Genomic DNA, 15735 nt, shown 5'->3' with positions numbered 1-15735 from the left:
TTCAAGTGCAAAACCCTCTATTATGCTTTCTAACTAATGCATTAATGAGTCATGGAGACCCTTCAATACATAGTCCCAAATCTAAGGCCAACCATGCCTAACTCTATACATTCCCCGGAGGAGCAATTGAACAATCTCTTGACCTCACACTCGTATAGAATTGCAATGAGTTCTAGGAATTCCAAGTGATAAATCCTCTTCCTAGATGTAGTCCTAACCCTTTGGTCTAGGTGGAAGGTCCCTAGTGATAATTAAGCCCTAGGTAATAAAATCACTTCAATGCTTCACTCGGTTGCCTCTGCAACTAAGCCCCAGCGGAAGGTCATCCCTTATCCCATTCACTCTACTATGACTACAAAGAACTCGAGGAAATGGAGGTAGGATAAATCACAGTAGAGGTGAAAGGGGACGCTCCGCTACCTCTCGACTCACCCTCTCAACCCTCTCCAATCTAGCTTTGTCTAACTCTCATGGTGTGTCACTCACTCACAAGAGTTACCAATAAGAACCCTCAAACTTAGTGTCAATCTAAGGGAGTATTCAAACAATCAAGCATACAAGATTGGGACTCAATTAACACATCAAATAATGAAAGCATAATAACAAGGTTTAATGAAACAAATACATCATAGGGTTCACAAATCCAAGCACCCACTAGGGAGTTTAGCTCTCCATGGAGCTAGTTACAGTCAATAAAATCGAATGTAAAAACAAGTAATCCATAGAAAACCCCCTCAATAGTCATGATGATGGTCTTGTGGAGAAGCCTCTACTCGTCCAAAGGTCCCTTTGTCCAGCTTAGGATACACCTTGCCGGATCGGTGCCGACGAAAACTCTCCCACTAACCTTCTTCCAAATAGAGCATGATGTTGGAGCCATAGAACTTCTCCCAATCCCTAGCCAATACCTCTCAAAACCCTAGCCACATCCCTCTATCAAATTAGGGAAAAGATGGAGAAAAGAATGCTGAAATCTGTCTTAAATAGGGCTGGAATTTGGAATCCACATGCCCCTTTTGATTCACCGCACAGGCCTATGGAATTAATACACGGGCATGTGGAATTTTCACACGCTTGTGTGGATTATCTGGAAATCACTTTTCTCGGCCGGCTATGAATAATACCTGCTACAATACCGGCCAGAAATACTCCCTAATCCATGTTTTCTTCTTGGTAACGTAAATGGACACATGTTTATATTGTAAATCGCTTTGCTTCTTCAATAAATGGCTATATTTGTGGAGATCTTGCTATACATGCACAAGCCAAAATACTTCAATGTGATTGCCTTTGTCCCCCTCCAAATCATTGTGCTAACTTGAATACAAGGAGGTTGGCACACATTCTCACATCTTGATCCCGACTTATGTCTTCGCGTTTGATCCTTCTCAAGATTTCCTCCAAATGGCGCATTCACGATCTACATTGACCTTTTTCTCTAACATTCGGCTTCACAACCCTATATGCATGAAAGTAACATAAATGCACACATATTAGCACTAAAACCTAATAAAAGTAATGCTCATCATAAGGAAAGAACACTTCGCATTCTTATCAAACAAGAACTTATCACCCACTAATTCACACTGGTTCATTTTTATAGATTTTCATGGCAAGCACAGGTCAAACACGAGTGTCTTAAGCTTCAACACGATAAGCATGATCTGTGTACGCTCGTGTTTCCCCCCTCGTTGGTTCATATTTCTTTCCTGAGATTTTCAGGGAAAGGCTCATGCTAAGTGCAAGAATGTGCTAGGAGGGTAAGCATGAACGTTATGTGCTTGACATGATCGTGTCTCACCGCTCGAGGTTTTGAAAAGTTTTCCTGAGATTTTCAGGGGGAGAGACACATTTTTTACATGATCGTGCTTACCTCGAACCCAGAGCCTAACTCTTGAGTGCTCCAAGCACGCACATGTTTTGTATATGTTTGGTCACGATCAATCGGCTTCCACCGTTTCACTTAAAAACCTAACCACCGGTCACATTGTTTTATTATATTTCTTTTGCCATTCCTCTCCTTCTCTTCGATTTTTTCCTTTCTGCAAAGTTTGTCTTGTTTCTTGCTGGATCGTGATTGTGTTCTATCACTATTTTACTCTTTCGATCCGGTAAGCCCTCCACTCTATATTTGGATGACCAGGCTCACAAGGTTCAATGCTTGTTGTTCCCTTCAAACTTTTTGAGGGGGTTTTGAGTTGGTTGCTTTGTACTTCCCTATGTGGACGATGATTGTTTTGGGCACGATCATGTTTCAAATCTTTGCACGATCGTGTCCCCTTATTTACGTAGGAAATGAATGCGGTGCATAATCGTGTCCTCTGATACAACACGCTTTCCGTGTGCCTTACACGATCGTGCTCCGCCTATTTTCCTATGTTCCTCATACTTATTTCACCTCCCTCTTTTACAGATAATGTCTAAGAAACATACATCAGCTTAGCCTTCTGAGCAACCTTCAAAGCTACCCCAATGTGAGGCACCCTCTTCTAATGTTAATTACATCCCTAGATTTCATACCATAGTGCATCAGGAGTGATACACTCATCTATCCCCGTTGCCAATTTGATGAGTCCTGGGAGATTGATTAGGATGTTCTCCGAGAGATGGGACTTGAGGAAGAAGTTCAAATGTATTTGAGTGTTGGGGCATGGCGGCAGTTATTCCAAATCACAGATAACACTTACGAGTAGTTGGTCCTCAAGCTGTTATCTACTTTTGAGTTGTCCTATGGTACCATCACATTCCGTCAAGCCGATTTCATACAGTTCCAAGTTTACGGTGCTTTGCGGTTTATAAGCATGATAGAGTTCTTAGTTCGTCCGGGACTATATGATACGGAGTTCACTCGAACTGCTGTTTATGAAAAGTTGTTGATTTCTCAACCACCTGGGGATTCTGTATAGGAGGCTTGGCTATGACTGAGCATTGTACCTGTTTATGATCCTCGTCAGACTAAGTCCACCACTCTTCACTCTCCAGCACTTCAGTACATTCATTATATCCTTAGTCATTCTCTTACTTGTCATGGTGATAGTACTGGGGTAGTCAGTCATCGTGACTTTTACTTTTTATTGAGCATGGTGGATGGGTTCCACTTGCATTTGGGATATGAGGTGCCAGTTTCCATTACACATCAGGGGACCGATCCCTACATTGGAGCCTTGTTCGTTCACCCCTACATCACCCGCATTATCAAACAGATGGCCTTCTTTAGGCGACCGATCGCATGAGGATTGTCGGGGGGTTTGCAACAATATCCTTGGAGACTCTGAGGTCGATGGGGATGTTGCATCGTATTCATATTGCTAGGGGAGTGGAGTATTGAGTTCGTTAGTCTACTACATCGACTGCAGCTTATGATATACCCGCGACAGATGATGACACCCCTATTTCACTACCACCTATTATCGCATCGTGCCCAAGAGCTCGATCACCGCCCCACACTTCAGATTAGATTACTAGTTCTTCAACAGCATGCTGATGGCTGCAAATGAGTGTCACTTGGAAAGCTCAGCATCTGGGTATGCGACTTTCCCATGAGTGCCCCATTCGTCAGGTCGGGGTCGACACTTCTAATTTCGGGCAGTCTTAGGTAGATTCTACTAGTTCGGGCAGTGATTCTAGCCCCGGGAGTGCACCTTTCTGAGTCCAGCTGTACCACCGCCATCTACCCTTCATTTTATATTTCTTTGTTTTTCTTTATTAGTTGATTCATTTTGTTTGTCTTTTTCCTACTAATGTTAGTTGGCAAGGGGAGTCCCCTGCTAGATTTTTGTTTGGTTATCTTATTGTTGTTGTAGTTGTAGTTTCTTTTTAGTTTTTCCTATCTTTTATATATTGTCATATTTTGGGTGCTTTACTTGTGTCATCTATTGTTTTCAGGAATTGTGTAGATGCTTAGAGTTGAATAGTACACACGTTGAGAGTGGCAAAATCACTCTCCGTGTTCTGTAAAGTTTTGTTCAACCCCCTCAATCTGTTATTGTCTTCATTGTCTTTTCTCATGCACAGCATTTTACATTGAGGACAATGTGTCATTAAAGTGTGGGGGAGGGTTACATGTTTGTTTGGCTAGATGATGGTCTATGATCGATGACATGTTGAGCTTCTTAACATTAGGGAAACACTTGTGTGTTAGTTAATTATTTGAGATCCATATTGTAGTCTCGCTCTTACTTCAAAGGCTTAAGTTTATCACTCAACCCAAATTGTGGAGCCGCATGTTTTCTTAAGTTAAAAAAAAACCTTGAAAGTCGGATCCCATGTGGGATACCCTACCAATTATTTGTAAATACTTTATAAAAAGATGGTAGGAAGAGCTATCACCCTCAAAGAGTGAAAGCTACTCTTGAGTAGTCAAATTTTGGGCATTACAAGTGTACATTTGCTTACCTACCGGAAAAGAAGGCTACCTCTAGGGTGGATGAATCTACTACCCATTGTAAATAGTCAATTGTAGGTTTAATTTTGCTAGGTTAAACCCTGAGATCTGTGAGGCACTCAATTTAGGGTTTGCGCACACAAGTCCTTAGAAGTAAGAGTGTAGTCATTCATTGAGTATCCTTATTGTTCCTAACCTCTGTTACTTTTCTTTTGTTTAAGAAGTCCAAGTTTTTCTTGAGATCAAAGGTGATGCACTCATCCTTCTTTTCATTTGAGTGATGTGTGATTGTTTGAGGAATAACAATGATTCAAGTGTGGCCGTATTTGATGAGTACAATTCATATCATGTTTTCGTATTCTCAATTCATTCTTTTGCTTATCTTTTAGAACTTCTTTGTATATATTTGGTTCTATTCTGGGTATGTTTATTAATGATGCAGGAATTTGGGAGCTCGATGAAACTAGGAGTAAATTAGGTCATAGAATGAAGGAAAATGGAAGAAATGCTAATTGTTCAAGCTCAACACGGGCAGAGCATGGTCTTGCTCTGTCTCCCTGAATCTCCCAGTCTGGTGCGGATCAAGTGAAGAAGCTTGTAGGGGTGTGATATTGAGACGAACATGGTTAAAGCACGATCATGTCCCTCCCCATGAATATCTCAGGCTGGAGTTTTTATTCTTCTGAATGGGGGAAGTACATGCTGGAGGCTCCTCGCACGATCATGTTCATGGAAACTAGTGGGAAATATCTCAACCTTTTCATTTGTATGCTTATATTTGTGTATGTTTGTGTGACATTCTTGTTCATTCCTATCTGAATGTATTCATTGTCAGGATCCCAATTGATCAAAGTCTTAGTGTCCAATGTGTATGATTCTTCTCCACAGTCAATGCTAATTCATTGATAAGTATCTAAAGATTGATAAAAGAAACACCAAGAACTTAATTTGTGTTAATATTTGAATAAATGATTAATGAATTGATTGATGGATTGTTAGTCTAATCTGAAATTTAACTAAAAAATGAAAAAATGTCAAAATTGAAGGGTGGATGTCCTCTCTGGCATATGAGCTTGTCTTTATCATTTATGGTCCATTGGCCATTGTCACGCTAATGTAGATCTCCTCATTGTCCTCAGGGCTGCTTGTGGTTGTTGGTTGGCATGCAAGGACTCTTCCTTGGTTTGCTTGCCATATATGAAACATTAGGGCTCCCTATACTTATAGCCAGCCAAAAAAAAAGCCATGTTAATATCTTAAATATATTTTATCTAACACTATAAGAGAAGCATTGATTGAAAAGATGAAAAACTAGTGGAGAACAATATTATATTGGAGTTACAAGGGAAGTGATGATGTTTTACTTACATGACCAACAATTCTCTCAAGTGCTTTTGCCAACAAAGTTTAGTGTGCATATGATGGAAATCAAGCAGTTAAAAAACTTAGTTGCTCCACTAACTTTTCGCAAAATTATCCTGAAGTCACTAGAACTGGAATTCATTTCCAGTTGAGTTCAAGCTGTTAGGTGTCTACTTCCAGATTTAATTTAGCATCCATCTAAAGCAGATTTTCATTAGAACAACACAAGATTGCATAATTGATAACTTTCTTTAGTTTATGCTTTGGAAACTATCATTTTAATCAAATTGCAAAATTCATAGTTCACGTTTGTGAAGCTTGGATGAAAAGTGTAACAACGTTGTCTATTTGAATGAACACTTTCCATTTGCTAAAGAGGACTATATATATTACTAATGTGATGTCTCTTCAATTGTGCATTGTTTTATGAAATGTATTTTGGCTTTAAATATCCAGAAAATGACCTTTGAGGAGGCATGCTTTCAGCATAAATATCTCTTTATGTTCCTTATTTGTAACTTTGATTTTTCTAAGAAACTCACTTATTACTTCATGTATTTCCTTTTATTGCTTATTGTTGCTTGCAAGCTGCAAGGAAGTCTACCCCCACTGCTGGTGGAGTGAACAAGCCCCATCATTACCATACTGGAACTGTTTCTCTTCGGTTAGTTGTGATGTTTGTTTATAAATAATATAAATATAAAAGCTGATTAATAACTAACGATTTATTTAAAAAAATAATTGTAGATTTTTTTTGGCCTTGTATTGATGGTACTAAGTTTACTGATAAAGCATTATGTAAATTTTATTCTGACAAAGAGCCTCACATAATCTCTGTAGAGTTGGTGCCTAAGTTTATGGACTGAAATTACTACAATCTTAGTATTCCACTCTCCTTTGGTGATCACTAATGTTTGATATATTAGTTTCCCGGTTCCTCAAGTTTTTCATAAACTTTAATTCGAGTTATCATTAACTAGTGGTGTCAAAAGGGCCGGCCCGGCCCGGGCCTATACGGCACGGCCCGTCTAAAAATCGTGCCGGGCCGGCACGGCCTGCCAACTACCAAGGTCAACCCAGCACGTGGCCCGGCCCGATTTTTTTATATTTATATTTTTTTATTTTAAACCCCAAAAATATAAAAAAATACCCTAAATTTGCAAAAAAAAATATAAAAAAATATCCTAAAATTCAAAAGCATAGAACTAAAAGCCTTATTGACTTAAAAAACAAAAAATATACCAAAAAATTAAAAAGAAAAAAGAAAAAACTTGCATTTGGCGTGCCGGGCCATGTTGGCCGAAAGCGGGCCGCGGCCTGCAAACCCCTAACCCAGCACGGCCCAGGGTTTGGGCCGTGCTTGGCCCGGGCACGGTACTGTAGCACCGTGCTTGGGCCATGCACGGCCCAACTCGTGCCGGGCCCGGGCCGGCACGGCCCGTCTGACACCACTATCATTAACTTTTAGAATTTCAATTTTGTCCTTGCAAGGTAAACATATTTTCTATGTCAAAAGTTACATTAGGGTGATGTTTCTTGAGAGTTATGCTAAGTTAGCTTAACATATTATTTATACATGTTTCAAAGATGTATATAAACAAAATATTTTAAAATTTTAAAACATTGATTTAATAAAGAAAAATCTCTCTAGCAGTCTGTTAGGCCAAAAGAGTTTCTGAGAATAAAGGATAAAGAAACACAAGTTTGAGATGATAAGCAGCTCAGTACAATTATTAATTAGTTTAAATAAACTGTTAGTTATTAATCTCCTTAGTTGTGTTGTATGTTTACAAAAAAATATCTCATTTTTTTTGTCTGTCTTTGATGTTACAGTGAAATTTGCAAGTACCAGAAAAGTACTGTGCTACTTATCAGGAAGCTACCTTTGTAGAGGTTTATCAGGGAGATTGCCCAGGACTTTAAGGTTGGATGTGTTTCTTAGTTATCTATTATTTTTCCCAAATAATATTGTCAAGAGATGTCGATCCTCACAAGGACGAGGCAACACCATAGGGTGACTAAATCATCAGAAATATGCAAGCCATGTATCTTCTATCTAATCAGCTCAAATCTAGAAATGTCCTTTATATATTAAGAATTACTCTAATTGACTTGTGGAAAGAGGAATAAATGCATGAGCAACAAATGCGTCATCAATACATAGGATAGATGATCAGTGAAAAGCTAATTGTACAAATCTTAACTTGATTATACATCCTATGCTTCCATTCAAGTACATGAACCATGTGATTAGTGAAAAGAAGAATCCATCCCTACGAATTGTTAATATGTCTTGTTCTTAGATAAGTAGGGAACCTAACTATTTTGTTGATTTGATAAAAGTTTTTGGTCCTTAATTTATTTTTAATTGTGTGTGATTATAAAATCTCTGAAAATTTCCCAAAAAATAAAAATAAAAAATTTTTTAGTTATTGGCAATCAAAACTAAGATCAATATGAATATTTAATATGCAACATAGCTTGAGGTATTAGGAAAATTAGTGATGGTTTAGTGGTTCAATATCAATCAAGCAACAAATTTGTTCGGTATGTACTTTAGTTTCTTATATATATAATACTCTAGACTTTGTGGCAACCTCACATATATTAACTCTGTGGTGCGTTACAACTCCAAATCGAATAAACGGTGTTGATATTGTCAATGTAAACTATACCTTTATTTTATCATGAAAATGTTGTCGATGATTATTTTCAGTTTACTTTTGTTTATTGTTTCTAAAATTTGCTTTTGCTAAGACATAGCCTTCAGTCAGTTAACATTTAATATCATTGTTCATGCTCATCTATTTAATTATACAGAATAGCTTAATTTGCGAATTTACAAGGCATCATAACTCATCTATGTAGTATAAACAGGATGATATCCATGAAATTTGTTGTTGATATTGTTCTTATTAGAAGTCGGTGAAACATACAGATACCAGTTTTATTAGAACCCTAGTATTATTAGAAGCCACATAATAAATATTTTTTTTTAAGGCTTTATGGCACCATTTCCTTTTTATCAACCCCACAATAAGCTTTGAGAGTCTTGAGTTCTTTACCCCATGGTTCCTCTGGGAAGAGGAACTTAAGGTACCCTTCATAAGTGTATGGATTATATTGCAAAGGGTTGTCTTGGTTAACTAGCGCATTTGGGGCTTGTATCATGCATCACATATTTATTTTCGGAGAAACTTGAATCAATTCATACCCATGTATCAATGTATAATCAAGTTAGTCAATGCATACTAGCCCTATAAGCTTAAAAATAATTTACTTGTATACAATGTGATGCCTGTCAACAGTCAGTAGAATCTCAGGTACTCCAAACATTTCATAGGTCACATTAAATTTAATATAGTCAGTTTTATCAGTTTGTATAGAAATTAATATAAAAACTTAATACGATAACACAATCTCTTCTGCTGTTGCTGATGGTGATGGTGATGGTGATGGTGATATGTAGCCTTCAAAAATTATTCTAGATGATGAGTACAATGAGCAAACCATAGTTTCCTTATGTTGTAAATGCGGGAAATTTTCTTATATTCAACCTACCAAGCATGCCATCACAAGTTCATTTTTCTTTATAATGTTATAAAGAAATCCTTTTTATCATTAATCTGTTATTACTATCCTGTTACATTTAGTCTTTTGTGCATCTCAGTGATTGATCTTCATCTTGTGATTGCGGCACTTCAAGGTTTCCAAATTATCTTCCAAAGTATATTAACTTGTTCTGAATTTTGTAACATGTTTTTGTTTATATGATGTAGATAATAGAAAATATGCCGAAATTAAAATTAAGGTGTATGAAAATGGTCGTGTCAAAATCTACTCCAAATAATGGTCCAAATAATGGTACTGGGTGTGACACTAGTATGGGTGCTAAAAAGAGCAACACTTGCAACTCCAATCCATCAAATCATCTTGGTTCTAACATATCTGCTCCGACACTTCATGCTGCTCCTCACTTCTTGGTTCCATCATCTTCAGCTGATTCAAATCATAATGAATAAGAGCCAAACCAAAATAATAGTACTAGATTAGAGAGCGTTCCCACAATTAATGAAGCAGAAAATTTAAACGCAGGTTTATTTCATATCTTCAGTTTTAATCATAATATATTATATTTGCATTAATGTTCTAATTTTCTACTTATATGTAAATTATTGTAGTTGATAGAAATGGACAACAAAAACACAGAGGCCGAACTACTTTGAAGGAGATGTGGGAATTATCACAAGAAGAGAGGATTGTGGTGAGTGCAAATCATTTGGGGCAACCAATTGGGCCGGAAGCACAACTATTGGCTGGATTCCTCGGCGTGCTTGATCGAAATGGTCAACAAATTGGCCTCTATTATGAGAGTTGGCATAAAGTGCCAAAAACATTGAAGGATGAAATGTTCAAATTTATTGAGGTAAACCCACATAATTGAATTATTCAAATGTTATTTTTATAAATATATAAACAACAAGTTACATTAGTAAAAAAATTGTTTATTATGTCTTCAACTAGTTACGATTTGCTAATGTGATTTCAAAAGAGTATATGCTCAAGTCTTTGGGGAAGAAATGGAGAGATTATAAGCATAATTTGAAAAAGCATCATTTCAAACTAGAAGATGGTTTGCAAGTGAGCAAAGATAAACATCCAAATGCAACCATTCAATGGCAATGGGAACAATTAGTCGATTATTGGTATTCAAATAAAGGATAGGTATGAATACTTATTTTACTTATTTTATTAAAATTATTGTTTCTTTATTATTTCTAAGTTAGTATACATGTTATCATGTAGGATTCAGAAAGACTTGGCGTTGCTAGCAAAAAACAGCAAAAATATACTCATACCTCTGGATCGAAGATCTTTGCTACAAAGAAAAAGGAAATGGTAAGCAAATATATATTAAGAATTAAATTATTAGTCTGAGTTACAAATGTTTTTTTTATTTTCTTTTGTATTTTACTAATGTGTTCAAGTTTATCTCTTGATGTTTGTGATTCAAACAATTTTTTTTTTGTTTAAAGACTCGTAGGAGGTTAACAGTGAAAGAAAAGTAGGACGCCTCGAATTTTTTAAACCAACTCATACCAAAAAGGATGGTACTCACATGAATGTGGAAACTAAACAAATTATGGTAATAATTATGTCTTAAGTATTGCTTAGTTCATAATTTGTTGTGAAATATATTATATTATTTCTTTAAAATAATTTTTTTTATATATACAGGATAAAGCCAATGAGAAGTTAGCTGAATGTGAGACAATAGGTGAGGATATGCAAATGGTTGGAACTCAAATTCTGACCCAAGTTATTGGAAAAAAAACAATGTGGGCAAGTAAGAGGGCTTGGATTAGGTCCAACACCAAAAAGTTATTATGGGGGTACGACTAGCAGAATTTCTACTGCCTCAAGCACTATGATAAGTGCTTGTGCAATAAGAATGCGAAACCTTCTTTCCTTATGATGAGCATTACTTTTGTCAGGTTTTTGCGCTAATACGTGTGTATTTATGTACTTTTATGCAGGTTGGGTTGTGAGACCGATTATTTGTGAAAGAAGCCAATGCAGATCGTTTTACGCATTATTTGGAGGAGATCTTGAGAAGGCTCAAACGCGGAGACATGAGTCGGGTTTAGAATACTAGAATGTGTGCCAACCTCCTTGTATTCGAGCTAAGGCAATAATTTGGAGGGGTACGAAGGCAGTTACATCCTAGTATTCCGGCTTGTGCATATTGAGCAAGATCTCCACCAACGTGGCCGTTTATTGAAGAACCAAGACGATCTACGACATGAACGTGTGCCCGTTTACATTACATCGATGAAAGCATGGATTCGAGAGTATTTTGGGTCGTTACTGTAGCAGGACACTGCAGGTCCCTATAATAAATCACTGTAGCAGGTACTGTTCACAGCCGGCCAAAGAAGGAGCAAAACAGAGGGGCCACACGGGCGTGTGGAAATTCCACACGCCCGTGTGGAATATCCATAGGGGCGTGTGGAAGCCCAATTCCAACCCTATTTAATACCGATTTCAGCCCCGATTTCAGCATTCTTTTCTCCATCTTTTTCCCAACTTGAGAGAGGATTGTGGCTAGGGTTTTGAAAGGTAATGGCTAGGGATTTGGAGAGGTTCTACGGCTTTGACATCGTCATCTCTTTGGAAGAAGGCTGGTAAGGGAGCCTCTGTCGGATTGATTCGGCAAGGCGTATCTTATACCGGACAAGGGATCTTGCGATGAGTAGATGACTCTCCACAAGACCATCGCCACGACTATCGAGGGGGTTTTCCTATGGATTGCTTTCTTTTACATTTGATTTCATTATCGTTTGTATTATGCTCCATGGAGAGCTAAACCCCTAGTTGGTACTTAGGTATTTTTGAACCCTAGGATGTATTAGTTTCATTGAATCTTTTTATTATGTTTTCAAATAATTGATGTTATTGTGAGCTCCAATCTTGAATGTTTGATTGTTTGAATACTCCCTTAGATTGACACTAGGGTTGAGAGTTCATGTGGTAACCCTTGTGAGTGAGTGACACGCCACGAGAGTTAGACAAAGCTTGATTGGAGAGGGTTGAGAGGGTGAGTCGAGAGGTACAGGAGCGTCCCCTTTCCCATCCGGTGTGATAGATTCTACCTCCATTCCTCGAGTTCTTTGCGGCCATAATAGAGCGAATGATCTAAGGGATGACCCTCCGCTAGGGCTTAGTTGCGAGTGCAACGGAGTGAAGCGTTGAGGTGATTTTAGCATCAAGGACTTAATTGTGGTTAGGGACCTTTCTTCTGGACCAAGGGTTAGGTCTACAATTAGGAGGAGCTTTATCACTTGGAATCCCTACAGCTTAATGCAATCCTTCTTACGAGTGCGAGGTTGAGAGGTTGTTCAACCTCTCCTCCGGGACATGTAGAGGATTAGGCTTGGTTAACCATAGATTCAGGGCCATGCATTAAAGGATGTCCCTGACTCACCATTACATTAGTTAGGAAGCATAATAGAGAGTTCTTGCACTTGAAATGATTTTCCTAGGCGGATCAATACCCGGGTACCCCATTTTTATCGATTGCCTTACCTTCTCCTTTACTTTTGCTCTCTTTCGGGTTGTTTTACTTTTGAGAATTGAATCTTGTCACACATATCACTATTTATCTTTCATATACTTACGAAGCAAATTAATTATTTTTATTCCCTTTTCCCTGTGGATACGATACCCCACTCACCTGGGATTTATTACTTCGATAACTTCGTGCACTTGCGAGGAGCCCTGTCAAGTTTTTGGCGCCGTTGCTGGGGAATAGGCATTTAGAGATACTTTGCACTTTTGTTTCCTTAGCTATTCCTTTATCCATTCTATTTAACATTTTCTTTTCTATCATCGTTCTGATTTGTTTTTTACCCTTTGTGCCACTTCAGGTTGATGACCCGAAGGAACCCCTCAATATTGATTGAAGGAGATCCCAAGCTTGAAAGAACACTTAGAAGAAAAGGGCAAGGACCTGTGGAGGAACAATCTAATCTATCTAATTTGGAAGTTGAAGGGTCAGATAATATGGCAGAACAGAATGAGCAGCAGAGGACACTATCTGATTATGCTAGATCCTCAGTTTTGGGCACACAATCGAGTATTGTACGATCCCCAATTACAACTCAGAATTTCAAGCTAAAGCCGGCATTCATCCACATGTTGCAGCAATCCGCACAGTTCAATGGTTTGGCTGATGAGGATCTAAATAGTCACATAGAAAACTTTCTCGAGGTGCGTGATATGTTCAAGATAAACGGGGTGACGGATGATGCCATCAAGTTGAGAGCCTTCCCATTTTCCCGAAAAAGGAGAGCAAAACAGTGGCTACACTCATTACCTAGAGCCTCGATTACTACATGGGAAAAGATGGTAGAAGCTTTTCTAGCCCGTTATTTCCCTCTTGGAAAATCTGCAAAGCTTATGAATGAGATCTCATCCTTTGTACAGTCGGAATTGGAGTCTCTATTCGAGATATGGGAAAGGTTCAAGGAGCTCATGAGAAAGTGCCAACAACACGGATTCCCTGAGTGGATGATTGTTCAGACTTTTTACAACGGGTTGAATCCGAGTGCAAGACAACTCTTGGATGCAGCAGCAGGAGGGACCTTAGGTAGCAAGACCCCCGATGAGGCCATTAACTTATTGAAGAAATGGGTTTAAACAGCTACCAATGGAATGCCAGGGAGAAGAAAAAGGTGGCCGGTTTTCATGAGATAGATGCAGTAACTTCATTGGAGGCGCAAGTGGAAAATTTGAGTAAGAAGTTAGATGTTCTAACTTCAAACAGAGTGGCAACCATGAGTACTTGCACCGGGTGTGGTGGAGACATGCTCCCTCCGATTTTCCGATCTCTATTGGTGATGCATTTTTAGTTGAGAACGTCGATTTTGTAGGTAATGGCATAAGGACTCAAGGAAACCCATATAGCAATACCTACAATCCAGGTTGGAAGAATCATCCCAATTTCTCGTGGAGCAACCAAGGTCCACAAAAGGCCATGGGGCAACCGGGTTTCCAACAACAAGCCCCGAACGTGGAAAATAGAGTTTCAGGTTTGGAAACCCGAATGAATGATTTGGAGAAGGCCTTGACTAGATTTGTGCAATCTTCAAATACAAGGTTTGAATCAGTTGAGGCTACACTTCGCAATCACACCATCTCTTTTCATAACCTTCAAAATCAAGTGGGGCAGATTGTGAAGTTTCTCTCGGAAAGGCCACATGGAAGCTTGCCGAGTAATACTGAGACCAACCCTAGAGAGCATGTGAAGGTGATCACTTTAAGGTTGAAGGTAGGCTTCCGGGTGAGAAGCCAAAAGAACACGCACCCGAGGTTATAGAGGTTAAAGGGGGAAGAAGCAAAGAGAAGGAGTTAGCAACCCCACCTTTCAAGCCGAGAATCCCTAATCCCTCTAGATTGAAGAATGACCAAGGGGATGAACAGTACAAGAAGTTCCTGAGTTTGTTCAAGCAACTCTACATCAATATTCCTTTTGTTGAGGCATTACCTCAAATGCCTAAGTATGCGAAATTCTTGAAAGACTTGTTGACTAAAAAGAGGAAGTTGGAGGAGAGTGCTTCAGTGATTTTAGATGCATCTTACTCGGCGGTGTTGCAAAAGAACATGCCGAACAAGAAAAAAGACCCGGGAAGCTTTATCATTCCGTGTAATATTGGCAATCTAGGTGAAGAAATGGCATTGGCGGATTCAGGGGCTAGCATTAACGTCATGCCATACACTTTCTTTCAAAACCTAGGCTTGGGCGAGCCTAGGCCCACTCGGATGACTTTCCAATTGGCGGACCAAACCGTGAAATATCCGAGGGGCATTATTGAAGACGTCCTTGTCAAGGTGGACAAGTACATTTTTCTGGTTGACTTTGTAGTGCTAGACGTCGATGAGGATGCGGATGTACCCTTGATACTTGGGAGACTGTTCTTGCGGACTTCCAAAGCATTGATTGACATGGACAGTGGGGAACTAACTTTGAGAATCAGAGATGACAAGCTCATATACTTCCTTGTTGAAGCCATGCGGCATTCTCTTGATTTTGATGATACTTTGTATTTTCTAGACACTACTGATGAGATTGTTGCTGAATATATACAGGAAATGTTCAATTCGGACCCGTATGAGGGTTTGTTCGACCAAGAGGAGGAAATTGAAGAAGTAATGATGCTTGGTTCAACTGAAGAAGTACCATCTACCCCGAGGATCTTGAAGAAAGTGCTCCGGAAGATGATGAAGACAAGGAGACGCCATCGGAAACACTCCAAGACTGTTGGAGTTGTGCACAAACTGAATGATGAACCGTTTCTAGGTAGTCCCAAGCCCGTTAATTCACCTTCTACTCTCAAGATACTTTGCTCATCATGCTTTCAAGCCATGGGTAAGAGGGCAAATTTCATCTATGAACCCCCTTGAGGTAAGATGAGGTATGTCAAGCTTAG

At 38.8% G+C, this 15735-nt stretch overlaps 1 non-coding gene across 1 annotated transcript; it reads right to left on the bottom strand.

Moving 5' to 3' along the window:
• Positions 1–13699: 13699 nt before the first annotated feature.
• On the bottom strand, positions 13700–13806 carry LOC120272796. The gene has a single exon (XR_005540332.1). It is a non-coding gene; the product is annotated as a small nucleolar RNA R71 (small nucleolar RNA).
• Positions 13807–15735: the final 1929 nt, after the last annotated feature.

The sequence above is a fragment of the Dioscorea cayenensis genome, chromosome 11, assembly GCF_009730915.1.
Source record: "Dioscorea cayenensis subsp. rotundata cultivar TDr96_F1 chromosome 11, TDr96_F1_v2_PseudoChromosome.rev07_lg8_w22 25.fasta, whole genome shotgun sequence".
NCBI classification, from domain to species: Eukaryota; Viridiplantae; Streptophyta; class Magnoliopsida; order Dioscoreales; family Dioscoreaceae; genus Dioscorea; species Dioscorea cayenensis.
The sequence above is the reverse complement of the archived record's forward strand: the minus strand, read 5'-3'. Positions and strand labels throughout refer to the sequence as shown.